At 39.9% G+C, this 24,964-nt stretch overlaps 1 protein-coding gene across 1 annotated transcript in view; it reads left to right on the top strand.

Annotated features, from left to right (window-relative positions):
- The window catches only part of LOC117175797, a 624,882-nt gene that overhangs the window by 327,003 nt on the left and 272,915 nt on the right, over nucleotides 1-24,964 (top strand). The gene's annotated exons all lie outside the window — the stretch shown is intronic.

Raw genomic sequence — 24,964 nt, 5'->3', positions numbered from 1 at the left:
AGTAGTATTTAAGTTAGACTAAGGATGGAATTGTAAATATATGTACAGGGAGCGGTGGCCCTCAAACCCGTAAAAGGGAGAGATTAAATACATACATACATACTATTTTGTTGAACATTATTCCATTTTCGACAGAAGGTTTCATCTTTTGAATAAAAATCTCAATTTTTAATTTCAAATTTTTTACTATCATATCCTGGGTTAAGAATTAATCTCTTTTGTTTAAAAATTTAACTATTTTGTTGAACATTACTCCATTTTCGACAGAAGCTTTCATCTTTTGAATTAAAAACTCGATTTTTAATTCAAAAATTTTTCCTATCAAATTCTGGGTTCAGAATGAATCTTTTTGGTTTAAAAAATCAACTATTTTGTTGAACATTATTCCATTTTCGACAGAAGGTTTCATCTTTTGTATTGGAAACTCGATTTTCAATTTGAAAATTTTTACTATCAAATGATGGGTTAAGAATTAATCTCTTTTTAATAGGAACAAATTGTTCAACTTATTTCGGTCTTACGATCAAATTTAAAAAATAAAAGACAGGAGGTTTTATCTTTTGAATTAAAAACTCGATTTTCAAATTAAAATGCGAATTTTCAATCTGAAAGATTGAACTAGCTGTTCGAAATAGACGAGTGTTCATCAAGAAAGTTGATTTTACTACTCCAAAAAAAAGACTTTTTAGGAAGATTTAGATAAAAGCTTCCACAAAACGAAAAAATTAATCTCGAAAATTCCCAGTTTTCCTCTAAACTTTAGCGTGCTTTTTGGTATTTAAGAATCTGGGCTATAATTTCCTGTTTTCCCAGTCAGTGGCTACCCGACTTGAACTTGTGCAGTTCTTCAATTTTTTGTCACTTAAAATATGTGATTGGCTTTCTTTTTTTTAAGTCAAATATTTAGGAGTTGATTTCGATAATCCAATGATTTTTCGATCGCACCGGGTGTGATAATTCTGAAAAAAGAAACCTGAAAACAATGACGGTGAGAGTAAAGCTGAAAGGTAAACATAGAAACATAACCTGTAGTTCCTAGAGGCATTTGCAGATTTGCTTAATCTGTCATTAAATTTAACTAGCTATGGGTAATAATTGTAGCACAAATACACAAAATGTACAAACGGATTTTAAGGTCAAATACTGGACAGTTAAAAACACAAAATTGGCTCATTTATCTCTTAGATTGTAGTTGTCAAAAATTGCTTGCTTCGCGATCGAACAGTTTTACTCATGGTAAAATACCAACCACCTGAATTCTAAATATGTAAATATGCCTGAGTCAAAGCCGATATCAGGATGTGTGCGTGCGGCATACCTATGATGGCCACGCGACACACACATGTAAAGGGTTGAGAGGCTACGGGGTCCGCTCTCATACTGTCATTTACCTCATGTCGGTATTTGTCGGTGGTGCAGAACTTTGCACACCGACCGAGTCCTGGATCAAATTGAAGATTTAAAACGATATATATATATATCAATAATATGGTCATGACGGGTAAAAGGACGAGTAGGTGGCGCCATGTTTCTGTCAACTGCTATTTCTGATGCATTGTGACTCTCTATTTCTCTCTGGCACTGTAGAAAAGAGCTCCATGAAGAAAAAATGTTTATTTTTACATCTAGAATAAGTATATACTGATAAAATTCTAATTTGGAATTTTTGTCATTTTTTACCTACATACTTAGGAGTATTACGAAAAATATAATACAGAATGATAATAGCAGCTACTAAAATTTACTCAGTATGATATATTTATGTGATATCGAAAAAAAATTACATTGCTTAAATTCTAACAAAAGTAACTTGGATGAAATTTCTTTACTTTTGTCTACATATATTATAAATATTAAAAAGATTCTATTAACAACACATACAACATGTAAGTATAATAACAGGTGAAAAATATTTTAAAAAGTCATTTTTTCTACTAAAATGGTCATAATTTCTACACGGATTGATTTTTTTGTGGTCAATAAAATATAACAAATAATAATTCACTGGTAGTGTATATATATGTGTGTGTATTTGCGCGCGTGTGTGTGTGTCGTAGGTATTTGGCTTTTGTTTCCGATACCGATAGTAGAGTGACGGTGCTTTTGTGGTGCTGTTGTTTTTTGGCTATTAAGAACCGTCAATAGAGGTGATTGTTGTGAAATTTTGTTGAGTGAGGAAGGTAGGGTTGTTAGCTTTAATAAGAGTGAAGGGCTTTGGTGAGAGGTTGAAACGTGTGGAAAAGGTCGAAGATGAAAGATCATTTTGAGGTTAGATTGGACTTCGCGTCGTGAAAATTTAGGCGAGGGGGAAGTGACTCGTTATGAGTCTTGCTCAGTGGATAAAGTAGGATAGAGTAACATACCTCTTAGACGGAGCCCTGACAGAGGGCGGCAGATGAACGACGCAAACGAGATTAACGTGTGAAGTAGGGACTTACGGGAAGTTAAAATGAGTGGGGACGGGTAACAGGCGAGGTAGACCCACGAACTTGAAAAAGCTCAACAGAACTGCACAGCGCTCACATAGTGTAGGAGCGATACGATTTCTTGAGGATTGAAGAAAACGGGCGAATGCGGCAAACAGCGAGAGAATTTTTAGTGGAAGGGAAAATCAGCAGAGAAAAAAGGAAAAGGAAACGAAGATTTAGTGGAGAATTTAGAAAGAGAAGGAGGAAAGAGTGGAAAGAGTGATGAATGCGAAAAGAGTGGAAAGGAAGGGTGTGAATAAAGAAATAGAATTTCGTGAGAGGACAGATTATTTCAAGGATCTGTTAGGGGTTAAGCAAAATAGGATCAAAGGGGAGTACAAATAGAAAGGAGAAGGAGTCAGAGAAGGGAAGTGGGAGAAGAGAGATGAGGGCAAGAAGGTAGATTCATGCTGTACTGCGAACGAAATTGAACCATTTTGAGAAATTATTCACGTCAGGTAACTCCATAGGTGTATCTTCACATAGGGTGCCTACATATTCGACTTTCTTTTCTTCATCGGATTCTGTTCGCTCTTTATTCCGCAAACGTGATGACCACTTTTGTCTCTCTTCTTGTAAAAACTGCGGTCCATATAACCACCGGTTCATTTGCTTTCCAATACGTCCATGGTCTCGCGTAACATCATCTGCTGGATTTTGTTTCGTCAGAATACATCTCCATTCATCAGCGTTTGTCAATTCGTCAATCTCCCCAAGTGTATGTAAAACAAAGGTTTGTTATTTTCTAGATCTGCTCTAATACAAGTCGGGGTATTTCTAGAATCCGTCCATAACACGCGTTTACTTGGTTTTTCTTCATGTTCTTCTGTTACAGTATTAGCGAGTCGACTGGCTAGTAAGACTCCCTGTAGTGTTATCCTTGGGATGGATGTAAGTTTTAAAGAAGCTACACGTTTTTCACCAGCTATGAACGATGTAGTACACCCTCCATCATGGCGGGAATACCTTCAATAAGCTACTGCTGAATATGCCTGTTTACTCGCATCACAAAAAACATGTAGTTCCGTTTTAGTTGATTTCTCGCTGCCATCCTGATAGCACCTGGGGAGCTTGCAACATATAACGTCGTATAAACCTTTTATCCATATTAGCCATTCTCTATATTCCTTGGCTAGTAGTTTATCATCCCAACCAATTCCATTTTTCCAAACACCCGGAAGCAAAATTTTTCCTTTTATGCTAAAGAGTGCTAAAATACCTAAAGGGTAATAAACAGACGTGATTACACGTAGTACCTCCCGCTTAGTCTCTTGTCCTTGTGCAATGATTTTGAGGATTCCTTTCAGAGATAAGTCAAAGAAGATCATGTTTCCGTTGGGATCCCATTTCAGTCCTAAGTTACGTTCCACAGGTTGTTGGTCCATGATAAGGATAATTTTTCCTTTGGTTAGCGATTCAGGTGGCAGAGCATTTAATACTTCTTTACTATTACTTGCCCATCCTCTTATTTCAAAACCACCTCTTTTATGGATCTTGGTGACTTGTTTAATTCTGTTTACAGCTTTATTTTCAGTTTCAACACTGTATAAGTAATCATCTAGATAATGATTGTGAATTATAGCCTTGGCAGATTCAGGGTAGAAATTCTCGAACACTTGTGCGTTTCTATTTTTTATATATTGTGCTGAATGAGGATAGCATGCACCATGAGTAATTATTTTATCCATAAGACGTTGACATGCCGCTGGTGTATTACATAAGCCAAAAGGCATCCGAATAAATTGAAATATATCCCTTCCTGAAACTATGAATGCTGTAATTTCTTGAAAATTTTTGTCCAACCTAATTTGATTGTAAGCCGATTGTAGATCTATCTTTAAAATATACTTTACTGGTTGTAGGATATCTAAAATTTCCGCTATGTTCTGTTTCTGAGAGTTCCATGATACATTCGGATATTTCTGATGCGAACGGTATTGTGTTCCCTGCTGCTATTGGTTTTTCTATGAGGTTATTAATTATAATTACGTTATATTTTTATTAATCCAACCTATATTATTAAATGTATGGTTACTTTTTACCATTGATATAGGACCTCTATATTTTATTTTATTTTCAGACCATATATTTGTATTAAACTTTTAATAGTTCTTTCTTTCTTTAGAATAATTATTAATAGATTTTCTAGAATTAAACCTTCTTCTTATCGCGCTACTTCTGCTAGGTTTGACAATTCGTGTGACTTACTCTCGGCCCATGTGACTCGTGTGCCTGAAATCTACTCAGTAATTTAATTTCTATTAGCTGTGGAATACCTGCCTGGGTAGAGTTTTCGTTTCTTGATATATGGAGGGGGAAGTTGTGATGGAGCGTGACTCTTTGTTCAACCACAGAGAGGCCGATTTCTTGCTGCCCAGCGTACTATCGTCTACCCCCTCCTTACCATTCCGAGACCTAATAGTAGTACCGAACCTAACTCTCATACTCTTTTCACTCTCGTTCTATTCTTTATTATCCTTTTTTTACTATCTGTCTCTTTTTCGTTTATATCTCTTTCTCTTTTCTTTGTTTATTTACGCTTTCTTTCTTCTTCCTATTCTTACTTGATCACGTGTCTCTCTCCACACTCGACCAGCCTGTCTGTGTACCTATTTCATGTATGTCTTTTCTAATATCAATTTCTTTAAGTTACTTTATTTATATTTGTTCTAGATTTGCTTTAGGGTGAGCTTCAACGTATATCAAATCTACGGCAATTCCGGAAGCCGCCAATTGTTCCTTTTGTAATCCAAGGGACGGATCATTTACTTCAAGCACTGGTACATGCATCTTTAAGTGGGGTAATGCATCGAAAGCGGAAAACGTTCAGCGAGGTTACTTGTAAACATGTCAGTCGCATCAAGGCGAGAACTTGCGATTTGCGGTCGACAACCTGTTTACCTACTTTTCGGGATTTCTCGACCCCGATCGTCCATTTTCGGGCCTCACCCCTTCCGAATCCAGTCAGTGCTAAAAGGAGCAAGGAGCCTACAGTAATTGCACGTTAATACTAGAGGTGAAGATGTGGGCTAGATGCTGGTGGGTTAAAGGAAAACATCTTCTCTGGTTTAAGCGGATGATTGACACTAACTGGGAGATCCTGGAAGAGTTAAGATAGGCCAGAGAAAAACCGTTTGTTTTCTCTAACCCATATTTCCCTCTGTTCTATACTTCTCCTAGACTTAGATAGTACCCGTATTCTGTCAAAAACATGCTGCCAGATGTTGTATAGTCAATCAGCGCAGCCCAGGTTTTTGGTGAGTGTTGATATATTCGTATTTTGGTCTTATGATTGATAAAAAGAGATATTTCGGGTTCCAATCGTGTAAAAAACTACACATTTTGCCAACGTTTCGTGAACTGCAAGTTCACTTATTTAAGGCTAACCTGAAACTGAAGTATCAGGTTATGTTCTTCTTATGTTTACTCTCTACGATGCTTGTGATTGGCTATAGTGCCAATCAAGTTTTTTTTTAAACTCGGGAGAACGAAAAGCCAAATCGAATTGGTATTATATCCATTGTCTCTATTGATGCTATTAGAGTATTTTAAGATTTTGATTGCTTCTCTATGCTTTTTAGAAAGATATTGTGTGTTTTTGCAACGACTGCTGTTTTGTCAAATAAAATGTTATGGCCTGTTTCGATATGATCTTCAGCTAGTGCTGATTGCGTGAAATGTTTTAACCTGACTTTACTCTCATGTTTCTGTATACGTTGGCTCACCGCTCTCCCGGTTTCTCCAATGTAGACTTTGACACAAAAGCAAGGAATTTTAGATACCCCTGGATCACTAAGGGTTGCCATTTCTTCTTCGGGGTTATTGAGTAGTTGTCCTTTTTTGCAGGTGGTTTAAATATGGTTTGGATGTTGTGTTTGTTGAGAATTGTTCCTATTTGTTCTGTGACACCTAATAATTAGGGTAGAGAGGTGGTCGTTTTCTCTCTCTTTCTTTCGTAGATTGTGTTAAATTGTTTTTTTGGGTGTATTTTTTTATTGCTTTATTAATTTGTTTGTTGGCGCCATCATTCTTTATTAGGATTTGTTTAACGTTTTACAATTCGTTTTGTTAGTTATCTTTATCTGTTATGGAGACAGCTCTGTATACTATAAAAGGTACAAGCTCGGAAAATAAGTTTGTAAAATATTTGATAATATCAATTTTATCAAAGATTGGTACTTTCGTAAAGAGGGATACTATGTCGAAACTCACCACGATGTCTTGGGGTTGAATGTGAATCAGTTGTATCTTTTTGATAAAGTCAAATGAGTTTTGGACGTGAGCGATGGAGTTTCCTGTAAAAGGATTTAGTTTTATAGCGAGGAAGCGTGCTAGATTGTAAGTTCGTAAGTTTATTGTACTGACAATCGATCTGAGTGGAATGCTATCTTTGTGGATTTTTAGGAGTCCCTAAAGTCTTGACGTTTGTCTTTGACATTTGGTCTACATTGGACCGCATATCTTTTGACCAATCCCAACGGATTTAAGATCTTTCCACTCAAAAACAACAAATAAAATTTGAAAAATTACTTCCATTAAGGCAAACAAAACTATCAGATACAGTAAAAAATATCTCTGACTATCCTCTCTACAATAAAATGATTTCAGCTTTAAACTTAACAAAACAACAAAAAACCACAAAAAACCACAAAAAAACCACAAAAACCCTTCTCAAAGACTCCCAACTTGACAGCCAAACAATCTTTGAATCAATACTTAGTAATCCCATTACTCCAAGACTTTACGGACTCTCGAAAATTTACAAAAATAACATTCCACTCAGACCGATCGTCAGCATAATAAACTCACCAAGTTACAATCTAACACGCTTCCTCGCTACAAAACTAAATCCTTCTACAGGAAATTCCATCACTCACGTCTAAAACTCATTTGACTTTATCAAATAGATAATACAGGTTTACATTAAACCCCAAGACATCATAGTGAGTTTCGACATAGTTATAATTTTCACGAAAGTTATAATCTCTGACACAATTGATATTATCAAATCTTTTACAAAATTCCCTTCCGTGCTTTTGGTTCCGTTACGTTGATGACACTTTTGTCATCTGGGGTCATGGACAAGATGAACTAAATAAGTTTTTCGATTTCATCAATCCATCACATCCTAATATCCAGTTCGCTATGGAAATTAAACAAAACGGAAAATTGCCTTGCTTGGACCTATTAGTTTAGAAAAGATCTGATAACAGATTAGGACATGAAGTTTACAGAAAACCTTAGCAAAAAAACAGATACCTGTATGCCTGTTACGAACGAGCGTAATCGAACAAATATCCTCTATCCGATCATTCCCATTCGCCACCAGAGTAGCGAAATCATCTGCTCCTCATTGAGCGAGGTAGAGGATTGGTCTCCGGCCTTATCTATTCAAGGGGCATTCACTGCTGCCTAGAGCCGGTACATAACTGGCAATTATGTGAAAAGATGTAAATGTGAACAGGAGGAGAGCGCTCACATTAAACTGGTATGTTTTATTTTTGTAATATAAAATTGATTTCCGGAAACAAATGTAGTATGTTTGTATGTTGTGCGTGTCGCACTCACCCTACCTCGATGCTCTTAGCGTTTACGATGAATTAGAGAGATGAGCGCGAGTCCGCGTTTTGAAAGAACCAACAAAAAAAATCAAAATTGTTTCAGGAACAAGCAGACTAAACAACCGGGCCTTTAGAATGGCTCGAAGCCGCCAGAGACCGCCTGAGTTGTCTCTGCTACAATAAGGTGCTTATTGAGCTTCCTCGGTTGCGATTTCGGCTCCCTAATTAGGAAGGAGAAATCGCTTCGACCGCGTCGCAGCCCCCGCATACCCTCTGCCGTTGACACCCCAGATGCATCTTTCTCGCGAGGTGTTACCCTGCCCGTTCAAAGCGACAGCTAGAGTGCATCGTGCGCGAAAGATGATCCACGGTTGCCGAATTCCCATGGTGTGGAAATGCTTCGTTGCAGAAAGCGTGCGAAGATTTATTCTTTCCTACCCCCCCCCCTGCTTCTATATGGCATGGGTACTCATACATTATGTTTTTTTCGATGATACTTATATGTGTATATACGCGCATATAGTGCGTAACAACTCGCCCCTTTAGTATGCGTCGTCGTCCCCTGGCGACCATATGGGCGAATCACGATCGAATCAGTGGTTGTAGGTGTAGTTAGATGTGCAGGTATATTTCTTATAATTACTATATATATTATATATATTTATATATGAATATATATTAAATAGTTCATATAAAGTCAAAAGTCTCTAACGTTTAATCTTTTAATGATGGCTGAACTCCCGGCGCAACTAGAGAGCAACTTCAACACTGACACCACTCGCGAGAAAGACCATAAGTTTATGGTACAACAACACTTTGACAGTGTACACTGGGCGTCCTCCTCTTCCGCAGACCGTCTGAAGAGCCGTATGAATTTACGACTTTCGGTTCCATCTTTATGCTGTTCTCCAAATAGATTATTCTGCTCGCTAGCTCTGGGCAGTGAACTGTCGTGATTTTATTTTTGGGTTGTTCCCCACTGTTTTCTTGGCTATCTCCTATTAATTTTCGTAGCAACTTGATACCTATGGTCACTACGTAGGTTCTGGACATATAGATAAATAATCCTATCCCCAATATTGCGACTACTCCAAGGGGTGCATCCTTATAATGGAAGTGCTCACGGATTTCTAAGTGATGTTGGTTAAGGGTGATTAACTTTTCCTCCAAATCTAGAAGATATGCATCTGCCTTGTTTCCTTGCCAGATCTCGTCTATTTATTACAGCTCGATTATTGCTTGATAACCACCCCCCTGTCTTCCCAATTTTGTCGCCACTTTGTGTGGCCGTTAATAAGATAACGAGAGTCCGAATTGATTGTAAGTTTCTTAATACCACTGTTCGTGGCCTGTTTGATAGCTATTAACGTAGCCTCAATTTCGGCAGAATTGTTTGTTTTTCTGCTCTCCGCTTTTTTTGAAAAGTTTAGTTCGTGAACATGATCAAGCCAAACGCCCACCCCTGCTTTCGGCCCGTCCTTGCTGGCTCAAAGGCTGGACCCGTCGGTAAAAACTTGGTGATATCCTTGCGGAGCGACTAGGAATCCTTCCTCCGAGACCGACAAGGGTCCTCCTAGTCGCCTCGGTCAGCGTCCCACGGTTTTGCTTTAAGGTCGTAATGAGCCTTGGACCGTACCTTGGCTGCTATGAGGTTTTTCGCGACGAGTTTCCGTAAGTCTATTAATCGCATGATCAATTCCCTGAGATAGGCTCCGTAAGTTTGTAGTTTCTTCTCGGGGGGAATGAGGATAGCGTCCTTGCTTGCCGGCCGAAAACGAGCTCGAAAAGCATGAAGATAGTTGCTTCGTGGATCGGTATATTATAAGCGAACAGCGCATATGGAAGGAGCTGATCCTAGTTGTCATAATCGCCTGCATACTCCCTAATTTATGCCTCTAGGATCGCATGGCTCCTTTCTAGGGTCCCGTTTGTCTGGGGCCTATATCTGGAGGTTGTAACTTGTTTAATATTAAAGATTTTTGAGAGCTTCAGCACGAGCTTGCTTACGAATGCTTTGCCTCTGTCTTTTAAAATGCATGTTGGCGCTCCGTACACAGAGTGCAGGTTCATTTATAACGCCTGCGCTATGGTAGCTGTATTGTAACGATGTGACGATTCTTATCAGGCGTGGTCCGTAAGGGACCCACCGTGTCAAGGAAAACCTTGTCAAAGGTATCCAAAGCTGTGTCCGTGATTATCTTCAGCTCTCGTGTACGTGCACGCACGAGCTTCTGTTCAGCGCAGTTCCGAGACCTTCGGATATATTCAGTAACGTAATCCCGTAATGTTTGCCAGGTATACCGCTCTCTGATTCTACGGTAACTTTCGTGACGCCTTTGTGTCCTTCGATTAAACCATTATGAAACTTGACGATAATTTTTGACCGAATGTTCTCCGGCGGAATTTAAATTTTTCCATAACAAACCGTGATTTTTATTCCCGTGTTTGCGAAGACGTTCACCAGCTTGTCGGTAAAGACGTTCCTTGTCAGGCTATCGCACATATCTTCATAGCGCGCTATTCGGAAATGTTTAATGTGATCCCTTTTGAGAATCACTAAAAAGTTGCGCAAACTTAGTTTGAACTCTTTCTTCGAGATCATCAAAATTTGGGCTATGAGCAACTTCATTATGGGGCTTACTGGCTCATAATCCGCAGCTAAAAAATGTACAATATTTTGTCACGCAAGTATGTGAGTGATTCACGACTGCTCTGTAGTACGGAGGCCTGCATTTCCAATTTGGGAATATCGGTAGTCACGGAGGCATCAGAATTTTGGCTGCCATCCCGATGGTCAGCGACGTATACGTAAGGCATCGTTAATCCCAATCCCATACCGTATCTTTCTGAGTTGGTTTCTGGATTGGATGCTACATTTATAGGCGACGTCATAGCGGGAGACGGGAAATACAATTACTAGGGGTTGCTAACTTACACCTTCGCTTGTTTGCCTCGTCGATGTTAGTTAGCTCCCCTGCTACGCCGGAAGTTTCAATTTCCCCGTCTGATCGCGATTTGACATTCACCCCTTTGGTAGGCCCTGATATTGAAGGACTTCGACAGTTTGGAAAAGGAGTTTTGAAGATCGTTTTGTGTTGGTCTCTCGACTAGGCTACTTAGACTGCTTATCATTGTTTGATCTTCTGATAGGGCGAACGTATGGTAATCGTCCATTTTTGCACCGGAAAGCCGAGGAGCAGGTGCGCTTTTGGGTGGACTTCGGTATTTATGTGTGGTTGCTGGGATTTCCAGGCTGGGTGACATGCTGTAACGTCGCTGACGGACAGGAATGTCCGATTCTGAATCAGCCGCATTAGTTACCTCGGATTCTGAATTGGAGGAATTTGAATCGGCCTCCTTATAATTTACCTATCGCCGATTCTCAGCTCGTCACTCTCTTAGCCTTTTTGCAATCGTGCTTCCTTCCAGACTAGGTTCAAACGTCAGCTGGGTCTTGCAAGATTTGCGTTCCTCATCATCGGGCTTATCTCGGGCTTCGGCTTCCAGCAATTCCAGCTTTTTACCTACAGCAGGGTTGTTATAAAATGTACGGAAGAGGACCTTGAACCCTGGCCTCTGCTGTTGCGGCGATTCTCGACGTTCCTTTCGGTCCCCGATTTTGTCTGAGTTTCTCCTTTGCTACTTGCTTAGCGGCTTTTCCAGAAGAACTGATCGGAAACGCATCCAGCGTCTCGCATATTTTTGCGGCTGATGTCGATGAATCGTCGGAGTCGCTTTCGCTCGAGTCACTCTCATTTTCCTTGACAAAAGGGTTTCACGATAAAGCCTCTACAGCCCTGTTAACCTTACCGGTCCTGAAATCATAAACATAAGAGTATTCTCGTAGTTTAAGCAACCACTTAGTAAGTCTAGCCTCTGGGCCCTTCATGGAGGTCACTTAGTCCGGGTATTTTAGAATAGGACTTGAACACAAAATCTTTCTTGATTTACGGAAAAAAGATCTTTGTGGTCGGCCCCAGTGAAATAATATGTTTTTTTACATAAGTAGAACAGGCGCCTTACTATCTTAGCAAAGTTTTCAACGAAACGTAAGTAATACTCAACTACTCCCAGAAACGCCCTAACCGACCAAACTGTACGAGGGATAGGACAATCTTTAATGGTTGTTAATATTCTAGGATCGGGTCGAACCCCGTCTCCACAGACAACATGCCCTAGGTAGACAACCTCAGTCTCAGAAAAGACTATAATGTCGTCAAGGTAAGCCAGTAATTGCGTAGGCTGCAGCCCGGAGAGTCCTGGATCCATCAGACGCTGGAAGGTGGCGGGGGCATTTTTTATATCCATTGGCATCCTCTTACACTGGAAGTGCCCATACCTTGTCGAGAATGCTGTTTTGGATTGGTCCTCGCAAGTCGTCTCCACTTGATCAAATCCTAAAGCCAGGTCAAAAACAGAAAAGTATTGGGCATTCCCTAGCCGGTGTAGGATATCGCTTATCAAGGCGCGGAAATCAATTACCATTCGCCACCTTTTGTTCCCATATTTATCGGGTTTCTTTAGGATGATCTACAAAGGCGAGTTATACGGCGATACTAATTCAACAATAAGATCGCCATTGACCCATTTTTTTATGTATGGCAGTTCTTCTGGATTGACATGATCCGTCCGTATTTTTCTTAAGATGGTTTCGATCCTTTCCGCGACATTTAGCCGCACAGCCGCGATATCGGAACTATCTTCTTCGCTAGTGTAGTATTGATCGCCAACATGTGGCATTGGCCGTGTTTATTACGAACTGCCTCATTCCCTATAAAAAGTACCGGTTTCGTATCCAGCAACGGGAGGTACCCTTCTGTCAATATTGCATCCAATACCGGTATTGTTATATATTGCCTAGTTCTGGCCCGGATTATTTAAATCCGGGAAACAGGCTTTACTTCTGGTTCTAACTCAATCCTCGCTTGTGATGATTCTAGGTCAATAAAGGGATAGGATCCACGGGCCGTGACTGGGTCGTCAACGCATTATAGAAAAATGAGACGTTTGACCTTTCTTGTCTGAGATATGCGCGTCCCAGAATTCCCTCTACTGAGATCGGAAGTTGCGGTCCATGGAATTTATACCCAGGGTATAAATTTTGGTTAGAGAGACCCCCGTTAGGTACGAGAAATTCTCTTCACGTAATGGTGCGTCAGATGCAAGTGCACATACTTTTATAATATGTACATCGGCACCCCTGTCGATAAAAAGTCGGGCACTCTTATCAAGAAGACCGATCAGATCGTATAATAATTCTTCTGATATCCTTGGTTGAAATGCCCTGTCCCTTGGGGAGGCGGCGACCCACGGGAGTAAGACACGTTAGCCGTTTGGTAGTAGGCCTACACATAAGCGGGTAGATATCCACGCTGGGGTGTCGGATGCACGTAATAATACGGGTTTTCTGGTGAGGAATTCCATGAAATACCTGAGACCGGTGGTTTATCTCTTCTTCCAATTTCTTTGGTCCCCGGACTCGATAAGCGGGGACATCCTGAGGAATACTACCTTCCGCCATATCCTTGAACTCTGTGTTCATATGGATCATATAATCGTATTTCTTCGGCCTGGTGATAATCTATTCGCGGGTCTGGTATGTAATATTGCTCCGATTGCTTCGGCATCGGTTTCCTCGGTTGATGCTTGGCTCGGTATAATGTATAGCGTGAAGATCCCTGCAGTCCTCTGCGCTCTTCTGCATATTTAGCATACTTGAAAGCGCTCTCCAGAGTTCTTGGATCTCTGGCGCCGACGGCATTCGAGAGATCGTCTGATAGACCCCTTATAAATGCCCTAAGCGCCGCGGCGCGAATTGGTATAATCGTGGCCGTAGCAATCTCATGCGGATGTTTCGCTTTGAGGGCTGCTTGGGCGCCACTTAGATAGGAGTGCAGACGGTCATACATGTCGTTTGACCTTTCGTCGCCATTCATCCTCAGACGATAGATGTCCACCACATACCACTCGAAACACTCAAATTGCTTGTCCCTAGTACATTCACGCTCGATTCCTGTTAACCGACCTAAAATAGCTGTAATTAAGGCAGATTCATACGCTGGCGTAATGAGCAGCAGCCCATTAGCTCAACTCTTGAAGTTTTTTTCACACTTAGTAAGATTGATGCCCCTTAGGAAAACTAGATTTACCATCTAATCTGAAAATTATCGTATGACAACGAACAAAGTCATTTGTCGGGAGCGTCTTTCAGGACGATACCATGAGCCCTCTGTTCTTTTGCATCACAATTATGCTTCTATCTCTCGCACTACGCAATTTTCCTGGATACCTCTAAATGATACCATGAGCCCTCTGTTCTTTTGCATCACAATTATGCTTCTATCTCTCGCACTGCACAATTTTCCTAGATACTTCTGCAGCCACGCTAACTATCGCGAGCGTAAGGTCCTTCATGTATTTTATATAAATGATCTGATAATTTTTGCTTCTGGTGCAAGGAAACCAAAACAAGCTTTAAAAATCGTCAAGCTGTGCACACGATACATTTGTATGAACTTTGCATTGCACGAATGTGCGAAAATTCATGTGAAGAAAAGAAAGATTACTGGAGTTCCCTAGGTCCCTGAGCTTGTGTATATAAGTGTCATTAGACATCTTAACACTAGGGAGAACTATACGTACCTGAGCGTGTCTCAAAGTCGCATTCACGACGCAGCGTCAGTGAAAGAGGCTCTCCGAAGCAGATAAAAGCATCTTGTTGGGAAGATTTGGTCTTCACATCTGTCGGCCTTGAACAAGGTATCTGCGAGATTCTTTTTCTCTGAAAGCCGATGTGAAGAAAGCAGAGGTTTAAAAGTATACCGTGACTGAAGTTTATGTCAAGAAGTTCCCAACGATAGGTGCAGAGCGCGTCATGCACACGCTGAGTAACTAAAACATATTCTATGTGGTTGTCCCACACACGCGGAACTACGTATCTCTAAAGAAATAATGGTACCCTAAGAATGCTTTACTACCGTCTTTATCACTCTTAGGATGTTGACCAGGAATTTGTTCTGCCGGATGCTCTAAAATAGACTGAGTCAATTTTTCATAACGAGAAGTGCCAAATTTTCTGGAAATCCAATTTCCGGACAATCGTTTCCATTGCATATTTCAAGCCTAACATCGTTTTCCATTACTTCGAGAAGAGAACTACATTCGTGATCGAATTCTCGGCTTCGGCTGACTACAATATCACTGCTAAGGAGAATGATAAGGAGCAGATGTATCAAGACACCATAAGGGAGTTGCAACGACTGTAATCACAATATACGGTTAAAGTAATTGTCCTTGTAATCGGTGCTTTAGGAGGTGCTATCACTGATTTGTAACCTTAAAGCCACCACAGCGTGCCAAAAATATGACCAGGCATTTGCGAGATAAAAGCTGTAATCCTTCGATCGCTTTGTGTCCTCAAGATACTTAAGGGTTTATCCGGCTTGTCGTTATGATTTCACTACGGAATGTTACCACACATCTCATGGTCGTGAGACGTTGTCATAAGCCTGATTTACCGCGGTTCGGTTAGAAGCGGGTTTTATTTTAAGATAACAGTTCCTCGGCGAGAAATATTTTTTTAATGAGAAGAATAATCTTCTTATCTTATATAATGGTAAGTATCCAAAAAGATCGTGTCATTCATATTAAATTTACTGGAGTTTTCTCTCTATAATGCAGCCATTTCTGTAAATCATACACAACATTTTCCAATTATATAAGATATTGTCTTAAATCCATGACAAAATGTTGGATAATAAACCCAGTTTTTTAAACAAAGGGTAGTTAGTGCACATTCAGCGCATCGAATATTCTAGTTAAGTAAAATTTATATATTGACTAGAAATGTATTATATTCTTATTATTTTTTCAACCTTCTACTCGGTTGAACCCGTTGTTACATTATAGCCACAGACTAAGTCAAGTCCCTGATAAGATGAGGATGTTACAAGTTAACTTAACACGATTCTTCAAACCTTCTGCGATGATGTTATAGGTTCACAATTACGAGCATGATATAGTTTGGAGCTCGTTCCTTACCGCTGCCAAGCTTGAACAGGGCTCACGAGCCTTGGAGGTGACACCAGTCATCAACTGTTCAACACTTTTTCTTAGATTGCGGTCTCTAAACGCGGATGAACTTACGCGGTAAACGGCACAGCTGGGGGTGAAGGCTTTACGTCTGGATACCTTTTTAGAGCTACCAACCTTTGCAAAATCTTAGGAGAAACAGCGTTGACGAACTAGATGAAGTGATCTCAGAAGAATAGCCTTTTGCATGTACTTTGCGATAGACTGAATCTGATGATAAGAAGTCTGGAGTTTTTTGAGTTGGCTAAGAAATAATAGACTACAAGCCTATGGTAAAAAATGAGGTGGTCAAAAGACCCTGCAAGACTTATGTTTAGACGAATGCTCGTATATGAAAAAGTAACTTTAAGTACCATGCCGTCAGTTTTGAGCGGTACATGTGAGTCCAGACGAAAATTGAATTTTGCGCGTATACGTAGTGAATTACAGCAATTTAGTTTTGTACGGCTTTCTTCTCAGTGATAGATCCTATGTTTAAGATACCTCCAATGTAGCCGATTATGAGAACCACAAGATATAATGTGTAGCCTTGGCACAGCCTGGTCTACTCTAAAACAAGAGCTTGATATTTCGCTCGTTTTGTTCCTCCTGCGCCATGATATTACCGTCAGCTGGTTCCGAGAATTCAATCACGTAAATTATCTTGGTCTTTAGATCTTGAAGGACAATATTAGGCTTTGTAGCACTGATACTTTGAGTGGTGGAAAATGATAAATTCCAGTAGATCTTACACTGATTGTTCTCCAAAACGGACTTCAGTTCTGCCTGGGTGTATGGCAAGACGGGCAACACCATAGAAGTTCCGATGCTGATAATATAACACTTTTAGAGCTGCATTTTCTCTTTCTATGTATCCGTAGCGTACATAACTCAATCATCCACTACAAGTACATTCATTATGCGCTTGTGGTAAAGTTAGGTATTTATAGCGCTTTATTGGCAGGCAAAAAGAAATCCCTAAATCTCCGATCTCAATCCAGCAGATTTCAAAAACATGTTGGACAGACCACTCGTTAGCTCTTCTCTACGTGTAATGCTGTAGAATTTCCAAAGAAGTGTCTTGTCAGCGTGTTTTTTAGTAAATGCGAATTTTCTGCTTTCTGTATACGACTTTCAAGTACCAAAGGTGCTAGTGATGCTAGACCATGCGTAGTATCGCTGGAATTAATAGGAGACCAATCTCCTCTGCGGCCCTATCTGCGGCTTGGTAGAGGACGACGCCACATTTGCGACTTCATGTTGATTTAACAGTCGCATTAGAGTATCTGTGCTTTTCAAAACTGAGAAGGCTATAGTTACAACCGTTCTTTGGTAAACACACTCTAAGCTCAACAAATCTCTAACCCCTTATTCTCAGGGAAGGTATATACGAGGTACGAAAGATCTAGGATGATGACTTCGATGGATTGTCATCATCTTGCGTGTGCTTCGGCCAAGTTGCTTTAACTCTCTACTACCCACAATTAGTCTCTCTACCCACAATAGGCCTCTCTACCTGTTGGCAAGAAAGCTCACCGGCGAGAACAGGATACATACCCAAGTTACATAAAAGTTAGGTCAATATGCACCTGAAATATGCTCATAAAACGCCTCAGTATTTACGTGATGAGGTATCTATTTTACGCTTACTGGGATATGAAGTTCTTTATCAAGGACAAGAGCAAGATTCTCCAGATACATACAACTCGTTGCAGCATGAATACCTTTGCAGATAGCCGATGATGCCAACATAAGAATTCAGAGGTCAAAAATCCACGAAAAAGTCTTTCTCAGGATTGATAAATTAGCTTAACCGAATACTGCTTTTTCTTGTTTTCTCGCTGAAGATTTTGATCTCGGAAGTCTGAACTGTGTAGTTTACGAGAAGGCGGTTCCCCTGCTTAGTGCCAACAGAAGTAATGATACTGCAGTATGCCTGAGTAAAAATTTCGAGTGTATTACACAGCTTCAATTTCAAATTAAAACGGCGAGACGGCATGCATCAAATGTTCAATGCGTGATTAGCTACATAACATAAAAAAAAGTTCACTCCAACAGTTAAGGTAGTAGTTCGAAACTCACGGAAAGCAAACCACGCGCTAAACAAGTGTTAACTATTGACTATCAAGCAGCTCTAGGCGCAAAAAAGGAGCTCTTTCAACAGTCAAAGAGCGCCTTGCACGGCAAGTAAAGTGGATACAGGAAAATCATATCTTTTCTACTCATCCTGCCCATCTGTTCAACAACACGTTATGTGCCGTTGTAAATCCGCCTAGTCGAGAAGAAATTAAAGTCTTCTGAAAATAAGTATATATCGACCCTGTATGGAGTGCAATAGTTGAACAACAAGGATGCAAGGGAGAACTGACTGGTTGCAGAGAGAACCTGTTAAAAGATAGGTGTATTACCCAGTATCCTATCAGGCATTGACGCAATCTGACCATGGCTTGGTACTACCGAAAGGCATTAGATAACACGACCCATTAGCTACTTATTAAGCTCCTTGAGTGTCTAGAGGTACATCCGAAAATAATGAGATGTGTGAAAGAACGTATGCCCTTGTGGCAAAAAAGATTTGTCATAAATTCTGACAGAAGAGAAGTTACTACCAGCTATGTCACATATGAGAAAGGTGGTCTTTCATGGAGACCCTTTAAGTATGATACTTTTCTGCACCTCCCTCTTGCGTCTATCTATTGTGCTCTGAAGCAAAAGCTCTGGATACTTATGTGGCCCGCGGAGAAGAAAAGAATCTAAGGTCAACCACCTTTTATATATGGACGACCTTAAACTCTTTTCCTCTTTGAAAAAGGGGGCCTTAAAGTCCTTGTAAGTGAGGTAAATAGGTACTCTAAAGCAATTGGCATAGGTTTGGACCGGACAAATGTGTGTGCGGCAATCTATATAAAGGAAGACTAGAAAATACATCATCGCGTGAAGATCAGAATATTTAATTCGTAGCCAAAAATACTATTTTACATCTATGTGACAGAGAAACATATGCATATTTGAGAATATTGCAAACTTGTGTTAAAGTTGCCCCTAAAACAGGGTTCAAGTGGCTAGTCCCTCACCGCTGTCACACTAAAACGGCGGCTGCGAACGTTGGAGGTGAGAAGAATCACATCTGTATGTTTTCTTAGAGCTACTGTCTTCCACTCTACAGGTTTTTTGTCGCTTGCCACCTAATTTTTAAGAAAGTTTCTTACAATGCAACAGGAGCATAAAAAACCACCTTCTGAGCTGATGCTAATATCCTACTGACTCCTAAATGTTCAGGATGCTTAGTGCATCTTCCGTTCACATTGCCTGTATCTGCAATCACAATAGAGTGAATACATGCATGATTCATATTCCTCCATATAGTGCTTACTTCATGCCTTAACCCTCCATAATTATGGATCTTGCCTATAATTATAATTATGATCTTGCTTTCTTAAGCGGGAATTGAAATGTTTCTATAGAAAGGAATCCATTTTTGTCAGATTCCTAGGTTTAGGTATAGTTGTTGATGTATAATGCCCGATACATCATTGCGTTTGTGCGTATATTCTCTTTGAGCCATTATGGGACAGTCATCAAATAAAATGCTCGATGGATTCGTTGGTATCTCCACAAAATCGGCACCGCTCCACCACGTCTTCATGTAACACGTCTTTGTGGTAACTTCTGGTGCTGAAAACATTGTCCTGTATCGCACTGACGAATCCTTCCGTCTATGGGTACAGAAAACCCTATCTGAGCAAAATTTTGGATCCCTCACTATCCACTTCATGTCGATCTAACGTTTTGAGGTACTCGCCGTGGATAGTTTTCTGCCTGCATTGTATTTCTAATTCCTATATGGTTTCTGCCCTGATAATTAATCCCTTATCATAGGACAAATTCAACGGCGTGTGGTGAAAATCCGCTTTACAGATGGTGATGTAAAGTGTCACAACTAATTTGCTGTTAAAATAGTCGCACAACTGTATAACTTGTGACTCGTACAGTATTTTGACATCTACCGCGCTTCACCCCCCTCCCCTTATATTGTGACAGAACTATCTTTTCAAACGCTGAATTAACGTGGTACATTCGGTGCTTCGTCATTTTCACGCAGAGGATTCTGTTTAACCTTTCAAGTTCGGTGTTAGACCGTTTGATGAGTCCAAATGAGTCATTTTCGAAATCGTTCTCTAACTCTGCAGTGTCTAATTCTCCTCTGGTGAAATGCACTGTCCTGCATTTTTCTAGTTCGAACTTCATGTGGATATCATTTGAAAACTGCTTTGTGATTTTGATCACTTACTGTAGTGTCTGGGTAGGACTAGCGTACAGCTTCAGGTCATCCATGTACAGAAGATCGATCGCTTGATGACTATCCTCATTATCATGTATTCTGACCCTATGAGATATGCTTTTTAGTGATTTTCTCAATGGGTTTAACGGTAAACAGAACCACAGTGCACGGAAGGATAGGCTTGCTTGTAATCAATGTACGCCGTTTGCAAGTTCCTTTCAAGCTTATGAGTTTGAGTCATGGCCATTGGTTGAAATTCAGATGGATTTAGAGCGTCTGTTTTTTAGGTAACATATAGGTAGTACCCTGCATCATAAAGCCTAGCATCAGATCTGGGTGTTCAATGATCGTCTGAAAACACCTTGCCAACACATGATGCACATTCGCATAGAAAATTCTTTTATCCGTCTGAAAGGTTCGATTTTGTTGCTTTCGTGCAATTCTTTTCTTGTACCAACGCTGTCTGGCAGTAAGAACACTAAGCCTCTACCGCTGGTAGTCTATAATTTCATCTAATATATACAATTCCTTACTATATACAATTATTCACAACTATTTACATACAGTCTTATATCTAGTTTCTTGTCTCTATTTCCTATGATAGCGCAATTGAGGACTTGTTAGCAAACGAGTGATAGAGGGAACGAAAGGGAGAGAGCAAGCAAGAGAGAGAGCATGAGAACGCAAAACACAACTTAGTCTACTTATACTACATAAACATTACTTACAATCTTTACGCTACTAATCTAAGCGACTTCCGTTTTCTTTTTTCTTTCACTTTTTTATACCACCAATTTGCCATTATTTTAACATGCATTCTTTCATTCTCTGTCATTCTCTCCTCTAGCACCCTCCAACTCCTTCATCAATTCCTCTCCTAATCCATCCTCCCCTAGAACACATCTTCCCCATACACATATTCTACACTTTCTGTTCTCTTCTTTTTCCCAATACATTCCCTTCCTTACCTCGTTTCCCAATCTAAATCTTGCTATTCTTGTCCACCTTCTCTCTGCTCATCCCTTTTCTAAATACTTTGGCACTCCTTCCTTTTTTATCATCTTATACCATTTATTTCATTTTGAATCCTCAATGATCCCCCATATTTCTATTAATTGCCTTTCCCTCTTCATTTTTTGCAATTCTTCATAGTTTACTTTAGTCCCGTCTTCTATTTCTCTATCATTAAAGAACTCCCTCGTTTTTTCTTCCCACGTCGTCAATTCGATCGCCCTCCCTAACCTCTCTTCTACCACCATCAAGCACTTATTCGCCAACTCCCCTCTCTTTCCCTCCCTCAGCTTCGTCTCAAATTTCCATGCCTTCTTTTCCACTCTAATACTTAACTTATCCCTTTGCGCTTCTTCCCTCACCATATACCCTGGCGCCCTACAGTTTTTCCCTATTGTTCACCTTATATACCTCTCTTATACACTTGTAATATCTTTCCTTCCTTTCCACCCCTATATCTCTGCTCCATAACCTAATACCGGCCATACCAGCGTATCGAATAATCACATTCTCCTTCTTCAATTTTTTTAACCATCTTTTTCCTATTTCCTGTATGTCTTTCATTACCCCTGTTGCTTTCTATAACCTTTCTCTCATATGAGCTATATAATTTCCATTCGTTTGCAAGATATATCCCAAATATTTATACTCTTTGACTTGTTCTAACTTTATTCCTTTCCATCTCCCTGTCCATTCTTTCTTCCTTCCTCCTCCTTTTCTAAGCCTTATTATCTTTGTCTTTTCTACATTAACATTCAACTTTTTCCCATCTAAGTATTTCTCTAATCCTGTAATTAACTTTGCCATCCCTTCTTCATCCTCTGCCAACAACACTATGTTGTCTGCGCATGCCAGTGTATATATCCTTTCCTATCCCCTTTTATCTAAAAATTTATGATACTCTTTTTATTAATCCCTCTGTTATCCCCTTTTTTATCATAACTTTTTCTATTTCTCCTCGGTCTAATGAGTCAAACGGCGCCTTTAAGTCTATGAACATTGCTATCATTGCCTCTTTTTCCCTTTTAATTCTCTTGTTTACTAGATAAATCCGAACCTATATGTTATCCATTACCCCCATTCTTTTTCTAAACCCCGTCTGATTCGGTGACTCGATCTTTTTTTCTTCAACAATACAACTATATCAACGTCACTCCCCCTATATTCTTTAACCTTCTCTCCCTTGCCTTTCTTTACTATTGGTATAACTACTCCTTCTTTCCATAACTTTGGCCACCTCTCTCCTATCCATACTCTATTACACATTATCCATACCCAATCCTCTAGTTCCTCCCCTCCATATTTCCATACTTCATTTGGAATCTCATCTATACCAGGTGCCTTTCCATCCTACATTAATCCTAAAACTTTAACTATTCCGTTCCTTGAAATGTCTTCTTCCTCATCTCTCTCTCTCTCTCTCTCTCTCTCTCTACAATATTTTCCTCCCTTTACAACTTTTTTCTCTACTCCTCCAAGCAAATTCAAAAAAATATTTCTTCCATTCTATCATTTCAATATCTTGGTTTACTCTTTTTCTTCTTTTTCCTTCTCTATTTACTACCTTCCATACTTCTTCTTCCGTACTAGCCTCCTAAGCCTCTTCCTCAAACCTTTTATTCTCTTTATCTTTATTTTCCTTCCCTTGTCCAATCCCCTTTTCCTACACTTTTTACATTTTCTCTCCTCTTATTCATATTTTTATTGCTTTGTTGTCCCTCTAACGTCACTATTTAGGTAAAGTGATCCGAATCAATATTATCACCTACCTATAGTTTTTTGACCTTCTCTCTCACTGCACCATCCACTATCACATAATCAATTACGGTTCCCCTTTCACCTCCTGAGCGTGAATATTCTTCTTTTTCGTCTCCTTCCCTCTTCTCCCTATTCCCTTCCTCCTCTGTCTGCTGTTCTCGCATAGAAATGCCCACCTATTGTCAGCCTAATCTCTTCTTTATTTTCTTCAATCATTTCTTTCATCTCCTCTGCTTTCTCCTGCATATCACCGTTCACATAAACTCCCACTACCTCCCACTTTTCTCCTGCTATCTTTACCCTTTCTTTCCTCTTTCGCTATTTTCCTTAATTTTTATTGCATTTTCCTTTCTACCCATGTCAAATCATCCTTTATTCGCTCTGGCTTCCATAGAATAACCTCTTCTTTGTCATCACCTCCAAACGCCTAATTAGAGCTTTCTGTCTTTTTCAATCTAACTTCCAGTTCCTCTACCTTTTTATTAAGATTTTCCTGCTTTTCTAATCTTTGCTTGAGTGACTGCATCCTTTTTTCTAGTTTTTCCCTCACTTCTTCCCATTTCCTAATTTTTCTGTGAAGCTCGGCCATTTCCCGCCTTATTTATTTCTTTATTTCCTCTCCCCGTACCGCCTGCTTTTCCTCGTGTGTCCCCATAACTTCCACCATCATTTTTCGCACGCTGCACGACTGCAAATTTTCATTTTCTATGTTCCCTCTACAGTCAACTGTTTCTTCGCCTTTCTCCTCTTATTTCTCCCCTACTCCAATTTTTTCCTTTCCCGGTGGCGTTCTATACATTTTAAGATTTTTAAGGGTGGATCCGGTTGCTATTTTTTCCTCACTACTTCTCCTCTTCGCCGTATCCCTTTTCCTATTAACAAATTGCTCAATTGGTCAAAAATTCTTTGCCCTTAATCTCTCCCTTTCTACTGTTTTTTTTTGTATTTTCCCCTTTTTTCCTCACGCTTCGGCTTACCAAACACTTCCTCTTCTGAGTTCCCGCTATCCATCAAATTGATATAACTTTCGTACACTCTTTCGAAACTGTACTACCCCACCCGGCTATCTGATCTTCTTCCGTGCTTATCTTTATCTAACCTGACGTGTCGCTGCTAGTTATCTGCACAGGTTTCCCTACCCTGTTTCACACGTCAAACAAACTAACCTCCCAGACAATCCACAAACTGTCTTAATTACTCAAAACATCTCTCACTTTTTAAATTCTATTATTTTTATCACACTAAATCTCACTCAAACACACTTCCTTCATACTCTGCCCATTAACTCACCTCAAATCTCACTGCAATTTACCGAATTCAGCAACGCACGATCACCGCCACCAAACACTTTTACGCCGGAAACGGAAGTCCTATTTTTTCTAATTTAAATCATAATTTTACCATGGTAATTTAATATTTAACTTTTCTAATAAAACTGAATATTTATATTATTACTTGATATTAAACTCTGATTTCAACTAAACATGATAAGTTTTTCTTATCTCGCATATCACCATTTTTAGTAGTACACTAGGGCTTGGAGATAAGCATCATTTCGGGAATTGCTTGGACCAAATCTCCAGGGCCTCTTAACCTGAGCTGTCAGTTGCATGTGAACTGTTTCTTAATATTAAGAAAATTTACGTTTGTGGGTACTCGGCCACAGCCACATTGTGCATATGCTGTTGGTGTTTTACGTATGAGTGAGCAGTTAGTAAGCAACGCCGCCATCTCTCCGCACATCACCGCATGGAGAGGACATGCCAGGCCAAAACTTCTGGGAAGAGGATAACATAAGGCTTCTTATCTCCAGG

This window comes from Belonocnema kinseyi, chromosome 7, assembly GCF_010883055.1.
Source record: "Belonocnema kinseyi isolate 2016_QV_RU_SX_M_011 chromosome 7, B_treatae_v1, whole genome shotgun sequence".
Classification (NCBI taxonomy): Eukaryota; Metazoa; Arthropoda; class Insecta; order Hymenoptera; family Cynipidae; genus Belonocnema; species Belonocnema kinseyi.
This window is presented reverse-complemented; position numbering and strand designations above follow the sequence as displayed.